Source organism: Lissotriton vulgaris, chromosome 1_1 (genome assembly GCF_964263255.1).
Source record: "Lissotriton vulgaris chromosome 1_1, aLisVul1.2, whole genome shotgun sequence".
Taxonomy (NCBI): Eukaryota; Metazoa; Chordata; class Amphibia; order Caudata; family Salamandridae; genus Lissotriton; species Lissotriton vulgaris.
The window spans coordinates 1,323,665,310-1,323,686,034 of NC_141685.1; positions in this window are offsets into that span (position 1 = coordinate 1,323,665,310).

A 20,725-nucleotide genomic window follows, 5' to 3' on the forward strand; every position below is an offset into this window, starting at 1 on the left:
AGTCCGACACTGTTCAACATCTACATGGCACTGCTTGCCCATATAGCCCGATCACACAACCTCAACATCATCTCCTATGCCGACAACACCCAGATGATTCTCTCCAGCACCAAGGACCCCTCTACCCCCAAAACCAACTTTCACGAAGTAATGAAGGCCGTCGCTGAATGGATGAAGGACAACCGACTGAAACTGAACTCGGACAAGACAGAGGTCCTCATCCTCGGCTCCACTCCCTTCGCCTGGGACGACTCCTGGTGGCCGACCACTCTGGGAGCAACACCAACCCTCACCGACCACACACACAACCTGGGGTTCATCCTCGACTCAGCACTCTCCATGACCAAGCAAGTCAGCGCCGTCTCATCCCACCCTCCGCATGCTCCGCAAGATCTACATATGGATTCCCACCGAAACCAGATGGACGGTCACCCAGACCCTCATCAGCAGCAGGTTAGGCTTTGGCAACGCCCTCTAAGCAGGAGCCTCGACCAAACTCCTGAAACGACTACAACGAATACAGAACGCCTCTGCACGCCTCATCCTCGACATCCCTCACTGGTGCCACATCACACCCCACCTAAGAGTCTTGCACTGGCTCCCCGTCAACAAGAGGATGACCTTGAAGCTCCTCACCCATGCACACAAGGCACTCCACAACACCGGACCCACATACCTCAACAGACAACTGACCTTATACACCCGAACCGCCAGCTTCGCTCCGCCGACCTCGCCACCATCCCCCGCATCTGAAGAGCAACCTCCGGCAGCAGATCGTTCTCCCACCTCGCCGCCTAGACCTGGAACACCCTCCCCATCCACCTGCGGCAGACCCAGGACCTGCTAACCTTCAGGAGACTTCTCAAGACCTGGCTGTTGGAGCAGTAGCTCACCCCCGAGCTTTGAGACCCTCACGGGTGAGTAGTGCGCCTTACAAATAATTGATTGATTGAGTGTATTAATTAAAAGGGCCGGGCATCTAATCACTGGGACGGAGTGCATGGGAAACAGGAGGTTTGGGTGGGGGAGTGTAGTAATCCTTAGGTATTCATTTTAATACTTGAGTATTAATTGATATTTCGTTTATTGTTAGTAAATTTAAAAAAATATGTTTTTAAATAATTTATTTAAAGGACTTGTCATCTATCCACTGGGGCAGGGTGCAGAAGTGTATTAATACTCAGGCATTAATTTTGATACTTGAGTATTATTAATCACTTACATTTAAAATAATGTATTTAAAACATTGTTAAATGAATATATATCACTAAAATTAATAAAAGTGATAGGCAACCATACACATGGTTTGATGGTGGTGGAAAGATTGAATATCCACCAGTAAGTATAAGCAGTCTACAAAAAATTAATATTAATTTTACATTTAATTTATTAAAATTAATAATCCTTAAAAATAATGATTACATAGTTCAAAATATAAAAAAGCAGATATGTGGAACATAAGTTTGCATAAATAGACATTGAAAATGTTTAATAACATTGATATAAATAATTAACAATGTATATTTTACAAATCAAAATATTGACACATTAATAGTATTGTAGGAAACTTTAATACATTTAAAAAATATATAACACATTATTAAAAAATAACCAAAAATGTTTACTTTTTTTTAATTAAAGTTTTTTTTTTTAATACTTTTGGATTTTTGACAGTATTATGACATATACTCTTTACTTTTTGTAGGTTTTCCCACGGTTTCCCATTGGAATGAATGAGAGAAATTGTCCTTTTTTCCTTTTTATTGTCTCGGCCTGATCCAGCGCAAGTGCTGTCCTGGCCGAGACATTTAGTAGCTGCTTTTAAAAGTGCTACCAAAGCGGCCACCAGCTTACTGTCACCCGCACAAGCACGCGCCTAGTGTGCTTTAGCGCGTCATCGCGATCACTTTCGCTTTCAAAGTGATCGCGATTACTTTTGCTTTCACGGCCGTGCAGCATTACTTTTACTGCAGCGTGGCCAAAGCTTGTTTTTGTTGTTCTGCGCAGGTTGGAATTTACCATTTCCTCGCCAGCGTAAGGTCAAAAGTCATGAGAAGCGCATCCCGCCAGGCTTGTCTTCCTAAATTAAGAACTGTTCTGTCTGCCTGGGGTAGCACACGCAAGTCGCCCTCTGCCGAGTTGCCACAATTGAATTTTGCGCTATCTCTAGCCCAGGGGTCTCCAACCGGTCGATCACGAGCTACCGGTAGCTCGCCGACCCTCTGGTGCTTCAAGCAGGCGCAGGGTTTTGACGCAGCATTGGCCTAAAAGTGACTGAGTGAAATCTTGTAGATTTCACTCAGCCACTTTTGCGAGACGCACCTGCCCCGGAACGCCCACCCTGCGCCAGAACGCCCACATGTGGCGCAGGGCTTTACAACATGACGCATCCGCCTAGATGCGTCACGTTGTACATAGGTCGCGGGGATGCACCACGTTTACGCCGCCGTTGCATGACGCAAACGTGGCGCAAGTCCAACATAAATCTGCCCCATAGATTCTTGTCTGCACAAACCACTTTCACTTACGTGGTATACAAATATATAAAAACAAGTACAGAGGCACGACATAACAAACACGCTTTAAATTTGCCTTTGCGTGGTAGTCAATGAAAGCGGCTCAGTGCATGCAAGGCCCTTTGATTTTACCATCAGCTGACAATGTGCTTTATTATATCTTCTTTCAAATTTAAAGCGCTGTGGCAGCGATGTTGAAATCAAAGCGCTTTACATGTACTGCCCAATCCTCCCAAAACAGGCCCTTCCCCTCTCTGTCCTGTCGCTCACAGTCTCTGTCTCCCGCACTCTTCCTTTGTGCCAAGGCAGCTCTGCTTGTGTGACACGGAGCTGTGTTTTACTGCACAACAGATACGCAAAACAAATTGTTTGTTAAGTACTTCTACTGGTTTGCGTTTAATAGAGGCAGTTTACAATTTTAGTGGCTGAGATGATGCAATTTCTTCTTGTGTGGGATTTTTCTAAGCAAGGCTCATAAGTCCTTAAGAGAGTGATTTTACCCATGCACTTGGATCCCATTGATGTTCTGTCTTTATTTAGCATGGTTCTTGAGGTGCTACTTAGAGGAATGTTGAAGGAAGGACTCCATTACACGGATTTAGAAACTCATGGCCTGTGTAGGAGGAAAGCAGTGAGTGCAATAGAACACTGGAGTGTGTGAACGTGCACAAGGTGTGATCAGATTTGACATTTGTTTTTAAGAAACATTCATGCTCACTTGTCGGAGCCTTTTCAGTATTTCATGATGTGTAGGAGTGTGAATTAATTTGATCTGTATATTAGATTTGTTATGTATTGTATACGTACGTTTTATTTATTATTTTAATGATATGTAAGGTTACACGAGGGGCCTTCTGCTTCAGTAATGACATTTTCAATACCATAAAATAGGAGCTATAATGCAGCCCTTTTTATGCATAGTCACAGAAATGTCTGAGAAAGATCCGCTTTCCCCACGATCTGGGCGGGAGATGAGAGCCCATTTGAAATACCATGAGAATGAAGCATTTTACCAGTGTGCTATTTATTTCATGCTTATTTTCAGAAAGTTATGTTTTATATAAAAAGAATATAACTATCTGTTTTTGCATGTGGTTGTATTGCTTGTAGGTGAGTCCTACTCAACAGAAGTGTGACAAGGCGGGACTAGATGAATGTATTGTATTTCTTTTTGGCGCTTTCTGGTTTATTGTTATGTGCTGAGGGGCATTGCCATATGTTTCATGCTACTATAACTGAAAATGGACTTTGCAGAGTTAAAGCATGTACCATAGAACTGAGTGAAGTGCTTTATAATGAAAGTAAGGTTGCCACCTTTCCAAATATCAGCCATTTGTTTTTCCAATAGTCTGCAAAGGCCAGGACATGAATGAAAATCATATGTATTTATTTGTAACATAACTTTTCTCCCTTTGTTTTACTTTTTTTGATAAGAAAGGGGATGCCTTCTATTGAAGCATTTTAATAGCACTTACTAATGTGTGGCACTGAAGAACTTACCTACATGGTTAGCAAGCTATGGTATGTGTAGGGTGGGGGGTTCATGGTGCTTTCTTTGTTTTTTTTATCCTATTTTGGAAGTGCTTCCTTGTCTTGCCTGATAAACACCAAGTTGCAGTTTTCAGGCATTGCATAGCAGTGTGGTGAATGAGGTGTGAGACAGATATACAGTTTACTATGTTATGATTTTCAGTCTGCTGACAGCTTTGAATAGCTCTATAGCTGTATTTTGTTCAAACCACAGTATGGGCCACACATAAATTAGAGTTAAAGACAATGAAGCAGGGTGTGGGAGGTGTCTCCGAAAAATACGCGAGTAGTTTGGCCTTTAGTAGCTCACGACGATTTTTCCTGATCAGAAGTAGCTCTTGCTACAGAAAAGGTTGGAGGCCCATGCTCTAGCCTGTTCTCTCCAGAAACATCGTATTCAGTTTGTTTTCTCTTGCCGGCTCACCAGAGAACGTTTTTCACTTCAGCATTTCTGGCAACAACACTATAAAAAGTCCCTAGTAATACAAAGACATCAGCAAGAGATCCCTAAACACTTTTAATTCATTTGCCAAGTTCTGCTTTACTTTTCTGGGTAAATATGGGCCGCTGGTCACGGTTCTGCTTGGGTACATGACTTATTTTGGCCTAATTAGCAGGAGTACAATTTTAAATTGGGCCACCTGATTAACTGTTTTATTGCTCAGTCTTAAATTGACTCTTTTTGACTCGTGTATTCTTTGTATTTGGGGCTTTTGAGTGGGTAACAGCGCTGAACACATCAACATGTCTCTGCAGACTGTTAGGAGACAGGAGACCGCCAATCCACGGGCACTTTACTGCTCCACACGTCACTGGAGATATAAATACACACGGCTGCAAATCCAGCTACTTTGAAGAACCAGGATGCCCAGGTATCCCACCATACTGAAAACAAGCACTGGCAACGTCACAGGACTGGTTTTGGCAAGCTGGTACAACGGTTAAGTACTTTTCATCCCTTGCATATGCCACAAAATATAGAGAAAGCAATATGCTGTTACTTAAACAAGGAAACAAGGCCACCATAAGCTTGCCATAAAAAAGTAAAAAACATTTATTTGGCTGTATCACTAATAATGATTTCGAATTAACTTGGTTTTCAATCTTACCTAATTTAGCCCTCAACTCGCATGGAATTATAATGTTGCAACGACCCCTATGAAACTTTTGAACAGTGAAAACATAACACAGATCAAGAAGTAAACAAAAGTTGACTCAACAAACCAACCAGAACACTACGGGGCTAAACGCTCCCAGCTAAAACCACTGCTGAGAGGGAAGCTGATGGCCAGACTAGACTCCAGTTGCAAGCAAGTTAGTTTTGATTTTGCAAAGACGCAGTTTTGATTCTCTTTAGTTTAATTACTATTCAAACTGAAGGATATAGAATTTATGAATGATAGTGCAATGATAAAAGGACATACAAGGGAAAATCTAAAGTGGGCATCATCATATTATCAATAATGCCTCGTATTATCAATAATGCCTCATATTATCAAAAATGCCTCATATTATCAATAGTGTCTTGGTTTATAACGTCCCTCAAGCTCTCCTTTCACAGGACAGGTTCTTACCACACGCTTTACCAAAGAAGTGATCCCTTAAGTTCTTAAGACGTCAGCCAACCTTTTAGTATATATGCATAGGCGCATAGTTGCATATACTAGTAATTACCATTGTTGCTTGAGAGGGGCCATAAGTCACTAGGTGAAAAGCCTCCCGTGGGTCTGCATACCTGGTTCATATCAATGCGTTTTTCATGAGTGTCGGGTTTATATTTTCCAAAACTAGAATGCTGGGGTTGCACTTGTGCAGCACTGTAAAGTCACACTGAAGTGACCTTGTAAGTATTAGGGGAGTGGTGTCCGTGTGTCAAATCAATGTAACATGCACGGTTGTGAACAGTGTTTTACTCTAGCGAATTTAAAATATGGAAGTTGACCTCTGTGCCGCATTAATACATTGGTGAATGTGTGTTTATGATCACAATTGCTGTAAATAACAGATTATTGGTGCGCCATTACTTTCCCATCCGTGGTATACAAATATATAAAAACAAGTACAGAGGCACGACATAACATACACACTTTAATTTTGATTGATTTCAATAGCTAAATAAAAGCAGCCAATACGTGTTTTGCAATCAGACACAAAATCTGGAATGACTCTAGTCTTAGAGTCAATATATACTAGAAACCCCGTCTCAATAATCATGAGTAATTCTTACATAAATATATCAGACTTTTTTAACAATATTCCTTGCTGTTGATTTATGCATCCTATCAAACTTTTCGAACGGGCTCATGCTGAATATAATCTCTCTGTAAATCAGTACTCCTAATCGCAAATTCTACGAGAATCACAGGACGCCATTTTCTGCTACATTACAACAAATAATTTACAACAGTATTAGCTGCGCTCTTAGTCATCACAAAGGGCACTTCATAATAGCACACTGGATCTTCTAGGCACATTTTAGTCAGGCTCCCACAATGTTAAATGTTCAAAAAGCACACATACGACTAAAACAAGCATTGGCAAAGCCAACAGGGCGCACCTGTGGTAAGACCTATTTACTGGCTTTGCCAACGATTTTTAGCCATGCTGTACCACATCCACAATGCTGAGGAGCATGGTTAAAGGCAATAAACTGTATTTAAAACAAGCATTGGCATAGCCAATAGGTCTCGCTTTTGGGACCTTCTAAGTATTTAGTTATGCAGCACAATATTCTTGGTGCAACAACAACTGTTGCATGGCTAAACACTTAAAAGGTCCCAAAGGCGAGACCTATTGGCTATGCCAATTCTTGTTACAAGAAGAGATGACGTTGCCGCTTGTACGTAAGTTTCATTAGTGCGAGAAACGTCGCGGTCAGGATCCGAAGCAAGGAAGAGCTGCGTACAGGTAAGGCAAATTCAAATTATTAAAAATAGATTGTGTGGCATAGTTTATTGTAAGGTGATAGGAGGGATGTAGTAATAACTAGGGTAGTTATATTTTGATAGTTTTGTATGTTTTACTCCCAAAAACATTTCTTACGCAGGTAGAAGTTGTAGGCCTACGTCAGGTTGTTTGCTTTCATAATAATTTTGGTTTAACAGAATTATTTTAAAAGATGGATTACATTTCCTATTAAACCACAGTGTTATAAAGCAACATTTGTAAAATATTTTTGATGCAACAGGTTTTGAAATTATGGTTTTGCGTCATCACCATTTTTCTTATAGATAAAAGAAACATGGACACAGGTTTTATGGATCGAAGAAACACTTTTTGGGACAAATTTTAACTTAGGATTTATGAATGTTGAATTTATGCTGGCTTTAGGTAGAGAGAGGATTACAACGATGGATTTTTTTGTAGCAGATTTTTAAGGGAGGGGACCTTGTCTCCCATTAGTTAGTAGTCACTGCATCTACTGAGGATAAGTTGTGGGCATAAAAGTAGCACCCGTGGCGCCCAGACCTCAGACCACATCTGGGAGGTGGAAGCGAAACTCACAGAGCAAACCGCAGGAGCCGGATCAGAGCCGTGCGCGAAACACCAGGAACGGAAATTGGCACCGAGGTAAGGGGCCTGAGCACAGGGGGTTACTCTCCACTTCAGAGAGCGATCCCGGGTCTCCAGCAGAAGCGGTCCAGCTAGGCTGGGTGCAGCTTGAGGTGACCTAGAGTGCTCCCGCTCGGGGCCCGCTCCTCCTCCTCCTTCCACACTGAGAAGCCAACTACCGCCCAACAATACCAGAAATCAGATGCGGGCGAGAGCCACGTTTTTTTGGTTTTTTTTCAAATAAGATTTTTATTGGCAATATAACAATCGTCACTTACAGATCGTCGTTACATACAGTTTGAATTCTGAAAGAGAATAATACAATAGTATATGCAACATCACAATTAGGTATTACATTTCAGAGGCTCTTTTTTGCAACATTTCAAGTTCTACTGTTGGCGAGATGCATAGTTTCCCCCGATAGACATTCCAGGCCCACCACTTTTTGTCCCACTTCTTAGGGCATCCTCTAGTTTTATAGACTTCTTTTTCAGCTACCATACATCTGTCCATTTCCGCCACCCATCCTATTAGCAACGGCTTGTCTGCGGCCCCCCCCATTTCATAGCGATGGCTCTCTTAACCAGGGTGTACACCAGGGTAGTGAATTGTTGTTCTACGCCTGTGAGATCATTTGCTTCCCAAACGTTCAGGATTCCCGGTGGGGGGTGTCAGTACGAGTGGTTTCCCCAATGCCTCTTGCATCTTATTCGTAGCTCGTTCCTAAATGTGCCGTATGTAGGGGCAATCCCATTGTATATGATAAAATGTGGCAACTTGATTGCAGCCACGCAAGCAAATCGCATCTAGCCGAGTCCCTATCTTGGCCAATGTCACCCCAATGAGGTATGTTCTGTGTAGGACCTTCAGTTGAATCAATCAAATGCGTTGTTTAATGGCAGCCTCTCTAGGGGACATCAAGGCGGCTTGCCAGTCCTCATCGTCGAGTGGACCTAGGTCTAATTGCCACTTGTCTTTGAGAGTAAGGAAGGGGTCTGGTAGGTTATTAAACAGCTTGTGATATGTAAGGGAAATGGCCTTGGTCAGGAGGGGCTCAGACAAAGGCGATCTTACAGAGGGGATGTATCTGGGATAGTCGTCAGGTCTGTTAGGGCTGCATTAAGTGCATACCGGATTTGTAAGTATCGGAAAATTTCTTTTGGTGCCAGTTCGTGTTTTCACGTGTTGCTATGCCACTTATGCATGTCGTGTCAATGAATGCTTTTATAAAGACCTGATCACATTTGGTTTAATGTCATATATTGATAAGGTTTTTAATCACAAACTACTTTGGGTGTAAAAATAATAGGCTCCACAGAGCATATAACAATGGAAAAAGAACTGAATGATTCTTTTTCATCCGTTTATTAGTATATGAATGATGTTTTTTCTGCTACTTCTCTTTATTCTTTGTATCTGTAGGTTATTCCTAACTGAGGGACCATAATTGAGAGGTAGGTCCTCTCCATATACATATTCTTTCTTTATGGGTACTCTGCACTGACTACTTGCAGTATAGGGATTCATACATACAGCCCTGATGAATGCCATAGTCGAATAGGCCAAATGAAGGCAGAAACATGTTGGCATGAATGTTTACTCATATGCAGTGACCAGTATCGGCTCCTCCGCTAGGGCAGAGAAGCGTTGCCCCACTGATTTGCCCTGTAAAATAAAGGAAAAATAAAATGATAGTAACTACAGGTATTTATCATTTTATTTTTGCCTGATCCAGCAGCTTTGCGGATGGGCAGGGCTGCTTTGGTGACAGTGGAGCAGGAGGAGGAGTGCTGGCACACTATAAATACCCATGACTGTTTGGCTGGACCCTGGGGCCGGCCAAACAGTCTTGCACACTTTGCATGTTCTACAGCCTGGATGGCGAAGACGCCCAGGCTCCCATTCTCGGCTGTTTGCTGTACTATGGTGCTCAGACAAATCACAACGCTGTATTGCAGCGTTGTGATTGGCTCAGAGAAGCCTCAGCCTGGATACTTCCTGTTCCTTTCCAGCCGGGAGAGACAACCGTGGGACGTCGGAGGAGAGGCACTGCGAAGGGGTACGTTTTTGTAAAAACGTTTTTACACCTCCCTTAGCCCCCCGCCCGCCAGCCCCGATCCATGCCAGGCGTCACTGGACCCCCAATGTCTTTCTTACCGTCGTGCTGATGAGTGCTGTGCCTCATCTCTTTATGTGCCCCGGAGTGGTGCTTCAACGTGTCTTATTGCACGGAAAACTTTTGTGCAGCCATGTAAGTCTAATACAGTGTTATACGTAGTGCCCGTACATGACTCCTAGTTGATTCCATGACTCCGCAAAGGGTGACAGGCCTATATAAGAATGGTGAAATTGCAGCTGCCAAGAGGGCGGCCCCCTTAGTGCCGCATTAGGCACCTCTCTGTGGTCTGTTGCAGGGACCCCCTACTCTGAGAGTCCCTCCTAAGTCTGGCACCTCTGTGGCGCCATTTCCGGTGTGCAGTGGGCTGGGGCCAGGTACTTATACCGGCCCCCACCCGCTGGCCACCCTCTTTGTCCCCCGCTGGAGATGCTTCAGGCCCCGGTTCGGAGACACAGCAGTCGGGCGCCTATTCGCCGTGTGAGGCACTGCGGGCGTTGGGTGTTTACAGTAAGTGAGTACTTGTATCCCCTGGGGCTGGGATTGTTCTGTTCGCCTGGGCCTTAGGCTGGGCAGTGTGCCCTAAAGGACTGCGCGGTCGAGTGTGGCAACGATCCACTGCACTCTTGACCGGCGGCGGGTGGGGGGTATAAGAGCAAAGCCTGGCAGGTCCGCGGCCTGGGCTTGTCCTGACTGAGCCACTCAATCGCCACCTCAATGACAGTGCAATTATCAATGTTTACTGTCAAAGGGTCTCATATTCAAGTACGCTGTGTCCCTTACCACGTTCACCTGTACCCACAGGACTGGTAGCCTGGATCATGCCAGTGGGCAGTCAGGGCTGTCCGTTGGTACCCTTCTCATGAAAGTAGCGACAAGGCAAGCAGAGCTGTTTCAGACCTGGTTATTCTCTGCAGTGTCCTGCCTGATCTCACAGTAGCAATCAGGAGGACGCTGAGGGGCTCAGAGTGACCTTGCTGAGTAAGGGGTCAAAAAGTAGACAACTTGCTTCCACCACCCTTGGCTTTCTGGGAAACCGAACTTCACGCAGGGGGGTCTGCTGTCACCAGCAGAATTGCCAGCCCATACGTACATCGAATCACTGCCAGTGTTTTCGGGGTAATACTACACAGGCGAGATCAGCCTGCAGTGACAGACCCCTGGGCACAGATCTGTGGGGGCAGCGGTGAGGCTCATCGATGCACCCGGGCTCCTTCCGGGCTCGGTCACGCTATATATACTATATTTCCTGGGCTTCATGTTGGGTCGGGCTGACAAATCCTTCAGGCAGGATAGCATCCCTTCCAGTTGGTTATTATCCAAGCAATTGGAGGCGCCTGGAGTACTTTTGAGAGAATAGGCGGGCAGGGTCGGGTTGGTAACTTGGGCACTCGGAAAATGGCCGATGGGCTGGTAGCCGAGTTTTAGCACTGGGCTGCTTTTTTGTGCAGCCTGGGGCTGTCTGTGCTGCTAGGATGCCACCAGCGTCCCAGTGGGTGCCTGAGTGGCCTTTCTAGAAGCAGATGGAGGGAGGTATCACTCTTTTTCTCTCGCTGGGCCGGCCCATTAATATATGTTGATGATTAAGCTGGGCAGGCGCCTGAGCAGAAGTGGTCTCAGGAGCATTCATGTGCGGTTCAGCAGTGTGAACAAATCAATGCATTTTTTTTTTATCTGAGTAAAGTTAAAACAGGCCCCCCCACCCATTTTCTTTTCAGAAGGCAGTTGCTTGTGCAGGCCGGCACAGCAAAACGTGCAACGGGTTCCTACACATGTTTGCTTAGTGTATCCTATCTACCAGGTTCTCCATTGTTACAGTTGGCCTTGGATTCATGTGGTTTAAATATGGCCTCACGTGTACTCATCGGTCACCCTGCTGGGTTGCAGCCTACCTGTGCCTCAGATTGCAGTGAGCAGAGTCCAGGAAGTGGTAAGGAGACAGACTAGTGCTGTCTCTTCCCAAGATAAAAAGTTGTTTAAAAAACGATTTTCACTTTCTGTGTTTACTGTCTATGCCTGTGGTTGTTACAGTTAGAAATTGTAGTTTTCGGCAATCACGCCTCTTGATGAAGCCACTCGGGATTCTCTCGACACGCCCATTAGGACAAACAAAATTTTCTCCGCGATTGCACGCCTCAAGCTGTTAAAAGCCCCGGCCCCCAATGGCTTTTCGGTGGGCTTTTATAAAGCTTTCTGCCCCATACTAGCGCCAGTATTGACCAGGCTATTTAACTCCTTCCAGGGCAGGGGCTCTATTCCCCAGGACATGCTAGAGGCCGACATCGTGGTCTTTCCCAAGCCGGGCAAGGACCCGTCTCAATGTACGGCTTACAGACCCATCTCGCTACTCAACCTTGACCTGAAACTATTCACTGGCGTGCTGGCGGCGCGATTGGGCCGATGCTTGCCAGGCATCATCGAACCAGACCAGGCGGGATTCATCCCGAACAGGCAATGCGCGGACAATACCAAACGCCTGCTCCACTTCATCGACAAGGCCCACTTCAATGACTCCGATGCAGTCCTCCTGTCAGTGGATGCCGAAAAGGCGTTCGACAGGGTGGATTGGAGATACCTCGATACAGTCCTGGCGCGGTTCGGGATGGGTGACCGGTTCCGCACGTGGGTCTCCAGTTGCTACACGGCCCCGCAAGCCACGATAAATGTCAAAGGGGTGCGCTCGCGGCCATTTGATATCCAGAGGGGCACCAGACAAGGGTGTCCACTCTCACCCCTACTGTTTGCGCTGTACATCGAGCCGCTCGTGCAAAGGGTTCGAGATAACCAAGCCATTGTCAGGGTTCAGTTTGGCGGAGAACCGCAGACCATAAGTCTTTACGCGGACGACGTCCTCGCTGCCTTGGAGGACCCCTCGACTTCGGTGCCGGCCTTCCTCACAGAGATGGAGGACTTCGGGAAATTATCGGGTTTTAGAATGAACACCGAGAAATCGTTGATCTTGCCGCTGGGGCGGAACGCCCGCGCGACTGCAAGAGACCAGCGGCGATATGGGGGCCTTTCGTCCCGGATGTCGCTGCCATACCTAGGCATCTCCCTGACACCGAGCACGACCCAAACAGTCGAACAAAACTATACGACTTTGCTTGCTGACTTGCAAAGCGACCTGGCAAGGTGGCGCCGGCAACCACTCTCTTGGTTGGGACGAGTGGCGGCAGTCAAAATGACTCTCTTGCCGAAAGTCCCATACTTGTTCCAGACCATCCCGGTGACTCCCCCACTGGGCGTGCTCAGGAAACTGCAAGATAGCATCAGACAATTTGTTTGGGCCGGCAAACGCCTGCGACTTTGCAGAGACCTGAACACGTGTGCCACGTAAGAGGGCGGCCTGGGGGTCCCTGATCTACTCCGCTACTTCCAGGCGACGCAGCTCCGATACCTATTGGAATGGAGCCGACCCGAATCGGATAGAAGATAGCTATAACAGGACCGAGCTATGGGCCAGATGTCCTTATGGAAAATTCCATTCCTGAAACGCACCGACAGGCCCTCGTACCTTAAAAGATCACCCATCACGACAACAGTGATGCAGGTATGGGACAAAGTGGCGGTCCCGTGTGGCCTCACCACCTTTCCGTCCCCGATGACGCCCCTGTTTGAGAACCCGGCCTTTCTACCGGGCATGATCCCTGGGTCATTTCCACTATGGCGGACGTCGGAATGCAAAGCGCAGGCGACCTCTTTGATCCCGAGGGCTTCCTGCAAATGCATACCCTACAATATTATTACACGCTCCCTCAGATCCATCGCTTTCAATACTTTCAGATCAGGCATTGGCTAACGACGAGAGGGTGCTGCCCCACGTGAGCAGACATCTCACAACTTACGAGAAATGGCTGCACACGAAAACGACGGATAAACAGGCGATTACAGACCTATACAAGATGTTCAGCCCACCTCCTCCTGCTTCGCGGTCAGCGGGCCGAAAGCGGTGGGAACAAGAATTGGAGCGCTCCTTCACGGACAAAGAATGGCAAGACATCTACTTCAGAGCCCATCACACTGCCCGGAACGTAGCCAGCCGAGAATCTGCAGTGAAAATAGCATATTACTGGCACCTTACACCAGCACGGCTGCACCAGAGCAACCCTCATAGGGACCTGACATGTTGGAGGGGATGTGGCCACACATGGACACTTACTCATATACTGTAATGCTTATTACGTGTTAGATGGCTCTATTTACTGTAATGCTTATTAACTAGCGCAACATGTTAGATGACAGTAAGAACTAGACTTATTTAGAACAGACTGGCGAAATTGCTTTTAATTGCTGTCAACTGTTGTTGGTTATATGTATACCTATTACACTGACACTTATGTTTACATCTATTGTCTCTAACACGTTCTGAATATGGCGCAAAAGGAACCTAATGAATCAATGATATACTGAACTCGCTACCTCCTAACTTGAATCTCCTGCATTCTTGCATGTATTCCTTGACCTGATTCTTTGCGACTGGATAGCAAGGCAGACTGCTAGTGTCCCTTCGCTTTGCAATAATAACTAAAAAGATAAAAACCTCCTCCTATAATACAACAACTAGTAGAGTAAGAGTTAGGAATGCTCCTTTCTAGTATACTCGTGCTGTTCGAATATTTCGTTACACTAGCAAGTACCTTACTCGAACGGTATAAAAGTTAGACTAATATATAATTTATAGACGTACTCGTCGTTATATAGTCTTAGATAATAACTGAACTAATATTACAATATTTCGATTGTCTTTAATCAATTGAGACACGTAAGCGTGGATTAATAAAGCTCGGACCCCATTAAAGATCGATTCTTATTTTTGACCATCTTAAGATGGAGATTCTAGTTTACAATATGCGTCCTACCACGGATTGGTGATAGGCATCGTTTCTCTTAGGAGAATTAAGAATAATAGTTGAGTGTGGATACAGTCAATACTATATTAATAATACTATTTTGAAAAATACGATCTCTATAATTGTTTGTTTACGAATGGAGATACGAGATCATGGTCCAATAAGCCTTGATCCTACTTGAGAAGGATTCTTATTTTGACCATCATAAGATGGCGACTCTTGTTTATAGACATGCACATGCACGTTACCACGCTTTTGTGTTATGTATCTTTTTACTAAGAAGAACATATAATAATAGTTGATTATGGATATTGTCTATATTATATCAACATACATTTTTAATTCGAATTTTATAACTGTTCGTTAATTCTGGGTGACTAACAGCCCAAAACAATAACAACAGTTCATACATATTTACGCACTTTACTAAGATGGCGCTTCCCGCCTTCAGTCATGTATAAAAAGGACTAGCAAGATGGCGCGATACTAGGACGCCGACAGGAGATACGCGTTCCGAAGCACGAGATATCCTTTACGAGGTGAGATTCCTTTGAAGTTATGAGACGGTAATATGAAACTGCGTATATATCGTAAGGAGTAGTATCTTTAACACAGGTTTTCGACTTTCTAGGTGACGGAAAGCGACACCTTGATACTACAACCCGTTATATTTGGGAGATTCTGCGAAGGCAATAGGTAAGAGAGCCAATTGGCTTACCATTACCGAATATACTCAATTGCACGTAATACTGAGTGCAAATTGAGAATACTATCATACTAGGCTAATAATGATCATAAAATCTTTACAGATTGAAGTACTATACGAATACTGGATTATTTGGGAATTAGAATTGAGTAACGTGGAGGTATATAGGTAGGAAGCCTTGCAGCTTGGTCACATCTTTTACTTTATACTAATCCACAATAAGTGACTATATTCAACGGATAAAGACCTAACAAATTAGGTGTAGGCTACATATCCCACCTAATATTAGCATTATACCTGGGTGTTTCAAGCTATAACTTGGTGGTGAGCAGAAAACTATGATCTATATTTCTACTTTTGAGCACATGTGAGTTTCTGGGATGTATCCCTTTGATACTAGGTTAATATTTCAAATATTCTTGTCATACTGAAGGCAAAACAAGAATGTAATGGTGTTACTATACTTTGTTTGGATTGCAGCCCTGAGGAAGTCTTTGGTCGAACTTGACCAGACGAAACACGTGTTGGCTGCACTTGGGTTGCAGATTGTATTGAAGATTGTTTTCGATGAAGATGAGAATTGAAACATATCAAGATTAAAAACAAAACTACCTTACTTGAAAAATAATTTTGTGGGCTCTGAGTGCTCGATGAAAATAATTGCTTTGTTTGAGCTATCCTGATAGCACTTTGATCTTGTCGTGGTAACCGACTTGTTTCATCTGGAGCACCACACTTGAACTTTGTATTGTGACATTCCTTTACCTGCTGTGCGCTCAAACCTAAACAGTTTATGTGCCTTTTCTACTGGGAACAGGTGTTACGTGATATCGATAAACACTTTGAGACGGAGATCCCCCGATTTCCAGCATATACACTTCTCGGTCTCCCCAACGCCATCACGTTCCCTCTCAAATCGCTCAGGGGGAGGCAGATGGGGTTGGCCATGGGGGCTGCCACTCAACATATCCTATCATTATGGGGCACTCAGAGGAAACCCACATACACGGGGTGGCTCCACAGGCTTTGGTACATCATGGGTATGGAAAAGATACAATCCTCCCTCACTCAGACACGAGACACATTCCTGGACACTTGGCAACCCCTGGTCTCTCTCCTGTCAGACGAATTTACTGAAATCACATGCCCAAAATACCTCAGGGTGCTCCGTCTACCGGACGACTTTAGGAAGAACACGGAGACCTCAATCTGAACCTCACATTTTATTCCTGCTTTAGAATGCTTAGCAGACGCCGCCCTACCACACCGGGGGGGAGGGACACGGGAGGGGAAGAGGGAGGAGGGTTGGGGGAACAGGGATTGTTGGATGTTGATGGGATTGTTTCATGACATTGCAGGTCAAATCTGGGCCCTCATTCGTCTTCATGGACACATTCTCTTACGCAGAGGTGAGACTCGCCCTCGGGCGGGAGGTTGGGGTAGACAACTTGAAAGACGGGAGGCCCCTCGAACTATTATCATGTCCTCTTGTCATGTGTTTGCTATTCAAAAATTCAATAAAAATGATTTAAACAAAAACAAAAAAAAATTGTAGTTTTAGCCTGCCATTAATTGCATATTTTATCACCTGTGTTGTGTTTTAAATTTGTGGTTTTCCCTGCCCATGATTGCCTCCATTTAGTGTGTTGAATTGTGGGATTTGCAATACAACCTCTGTAGTTTGTCCCTCTCATTCTTTGGTGACAAATCTGTTTTCCCTCCAAATTTCTCCTTTGCTCTGTGCTAAGACCTGTATGTTAAAACAGTGCACTCCCAGCCGCCATTTTGTGTTCACAAGCCAGTGAAACCAGCCCCCCCTGCCTCCCCCCCAGCAACAGGGATTTTTTCTACATCAGAGGGTGCTTCTGTGAGCTGTTTAAACTGTGTTTTACTAGGGCCTGTGCACTTTGTTTTTTGGCCAGCAGGGGGAGTAAAGTTTTATTTAAACTGTATTCTTAGATTTCAAGTTAGTGAGGCCCTTAAAGGCTGAAGTCCAAAGTGTGGATTGAACCTGTCTGTCTCCTAAGAGATTCTGAACAGGAGAAGCAGCTTCCAACTCCCTGGCCAGAAAACCTTGTCTGAGGTCGCTGGGACCTTATATGGTCTGCTAGTGGTTGGTACATGTCTACGCTGATTGGTGGTTGTATCTGGTGTTTCTATTGGATTAGGGTTAATGTCCTCATTGGTTGGGTATTTGAGGGTTCTGATTGGTTTCTGGATCTGTGATGCTATCATTGAAGGGTTGGGACTATGGCTAGGGTTAGGATTTCTATTGGAAGTAGGGACTAGGGCTTCCTATGTTATTGGTTGTTTGGAGAAGGGTGGGGCTAGGGTTAGACATTTAATTGGAAGTAACGATTAGGGCTTATGGTTGAATGGTTGCTGGACTAGGTGTGGGACTTAGAGTAGGGTTAGGCTTTCTATTGGAAGTATGGACTAGGGATACCTGTGCCATTGGTTGCATGGACTTGTTTTGGGTTTACTGGTAGGGCTAGGGCCTTTATTGGATGTAGAGATCAGGGTTTTTGAACTGATTGGGTGTTTGGACTAGGGCTAAGATTGGCTTTAAGGTCCTGGTCTCCTATTGGTTCCTAGATTTTTGGGCTAGTGTTGTGATTGGATAGTGTTAGGGCTAGGGTTCCCATTGGCTGAAGTGGTCACCTGATTACCAGGGCTATAAAAAAGGCCAGGGTTAGGGCGTCTCAGCCCGGGCGTCGAGGCTAAGGGCAGAGTGGACAAGGACAGTTGCCTGTTTGAGCCTGTTCGAGACTGGTCGGGACTAGGGCCAGAAATGCTGCCCTTTTTCCCATTTAGCAATACCCAGCCCACAACATCCACATCCACAAACAGAGCAACACACTCACACCAAATGTACACCACGCACAACACTATGCACAGACTAATGTACCAGCCTGCACTACAAACCCAACCAAACCACATCTACACACCCTACTATCCCAACTACCACACATATCCACCATCACCTACAAACAGTACACAACTCTATCCTATACCACTAACCAATACACTCATCACTAACACAACACCAATCAACACCATACATAACTGCATCCCATTCAGACACACTCTCCCTGCTGTAATTCCACCTAAAAGACCTTCCATCAGTTGTCCAACAAACACCCTCCTCTCCCTTCTACCATAATAACACTAACGCACAACACATACACTGCACACCATCACACTTTGCAACTCTTGCAACACATATACTTTCAATGTAATTATGCATCTACATATTTATCACTTTCTTCTAATTTAGCATTTCCAATGCACTACCCTATTTCTCAGCCTATACTTTGCTCAATATATCTTCTAGCCCAACCTTCTGACTCATCTCAAACTACTTCTACTACTCCTTCCAATGCACTACCCTATCTCTCATCCTATACATCTATCAATATATCCTCTACATCCACTCTCTCGTTTATCCCAAACCCTATACCACTACTAAGATTGCCAAAATAACCCTTTCTAGACTCTCTCCTACTCTACCCCTCCTTGTATCATCTGACACCTCTTTTACTATACCAATCCCCTAAAACAAACCTTTCTAAACTCTTTCCTCTGAGTCCTCCCCTCCAAAACTCCTTCTTACTCATCCAAAAGCCTCCTCCTATTGCTAAGACCATTAAAAAAAAAAGGTTCCCTCTTTTATCCCTCCACTATCCTTTTCAATCGAAATTAACAGACAAATATGTTCACTTCTCAAATTCCATATTAAACTATACTAATATACTACCCAAATAACTTAATAACATATCCACTACTCAAATTACTTCATTTTTTTTTAACTATACTAATTTTCAACAGTAATCCTTTATGGGTTCCGGAGTGGTGTGCTACTCACTAGAAAAGCGATTCAACACCCATCAGGGGTAACAAGTGCTATATGAATGCAAATCTTTCGTCTCCTTTTATCCCTCCGCTATCCTTCTCACTCCAAGTTACTGACTAATATCCACCACTGAAATTACTTCATATTTCACCATATTATTCACCACTAATCTTTTGTAGGCTTCCTAAATAGCGTGCGTCAACAAGCGCTGTATAAATACAAACCTTTGTCCTCCTTCTTCCTTCTGCTATCATTCCAAATCCAAATAACTGACTAACCTATCCACCACTTAAAATGCACTTGCATGTTTCACTATACTAATTCAACACTAATCCCCTATGGGTCCCGGAGTAGCGTGCTACTTGCCGAAAAAGCGCTTCGACACCTCGTCAGGGGTAGTAAGCGCTATATAAATGCAATTACAATACAATACAATACAATTACCCTCAACTGCCAGTCAATTGTCCAGCTTACGTGTTTTAAGCCACGCCAGAATTACATCGACTACGCCCCCTTGAGAAAGTCTTGCCCCCCCACCACCAGTTTTTTTGTCCCAATTACAGCCCGGGGGTACGGTAATTGGCACTATGCAGGCCCTTTTTAATGAAAAATAAAAGATAATAATAAATAAAACCTGGGCCTGAGTTGTGTTTTGGGGCAGGCTTGGGGCCATCAGGTCGGGGCAGGTAGAAGTACTTTTAAATGTTAGGGAAGGGAAGGGAAGCTGAGTGTCGGGCGGGTAAAACTGTCCCTTAGAGTTATACATTCCTTGACATGTCGACAGATTGGAGTAGGTTCGTGGGCAGTTATATTTTGGGAGGAAGACCTCAGGCTGGTGGATTCACCACTTTCCACCTTATTCGTCCTTCAGTAGTTTATCAACTTGGGCGAGTAAGAACAACTTACGAGTTTGTTTTCCTTCCCCAAGTGTCGAGCACAGCATTGGCTTGTCAAGCTATGTAGGCCACTGGGTGGAAAAGCAGCACTGTCTATGGAATGAATGTCCTTTATGGGTGGGTGCGCCACGGTTTTACTAAGACTGTGCCAGAGGCGAATAGAATAGATCAATGCCATATTTGGTTTCAAACAATGCTTTACGGTGGGGGATCATGGGTAAAACTTAAGCAAGTGGTCCACTTTGGTAATGGACAACATTGTACATGTGTAAGTTTACTTTAAAAGATCGGAAATATTGTCACACTGCAAAGTTAATTATATATCTTGATACTATGTTATGTTATGTTAGGTTATGTTATGTTATGTTATGTTAAATTTATTTATATAGCCCATGACTGCCCCAGCAACTGGGCGTCCCAGCGCTTGCAGGCATGCCATCTGGAGGAGCGCAGTAGGCAAACAGAGAAATATTATCAGGCAGCAGAAGTGCTGATCATCCTAAATGGAGGCGAACAACCAGGTTTTAATTTGCTTCCGAAAGAGCCGATGGTCCTGTGTGGCGCGGGCCTCAAGGGGGATGGAGTTCCAAAGAGTCGGGCTATGGACTTAAAGGACCGACCACCTGCACTGCTCCTTCGCACCCTAATGGTGCATGCAAGGTGGAGGTCTTCAGAGCGTAAGGCACGTATGGGGACGTAGAAAGAG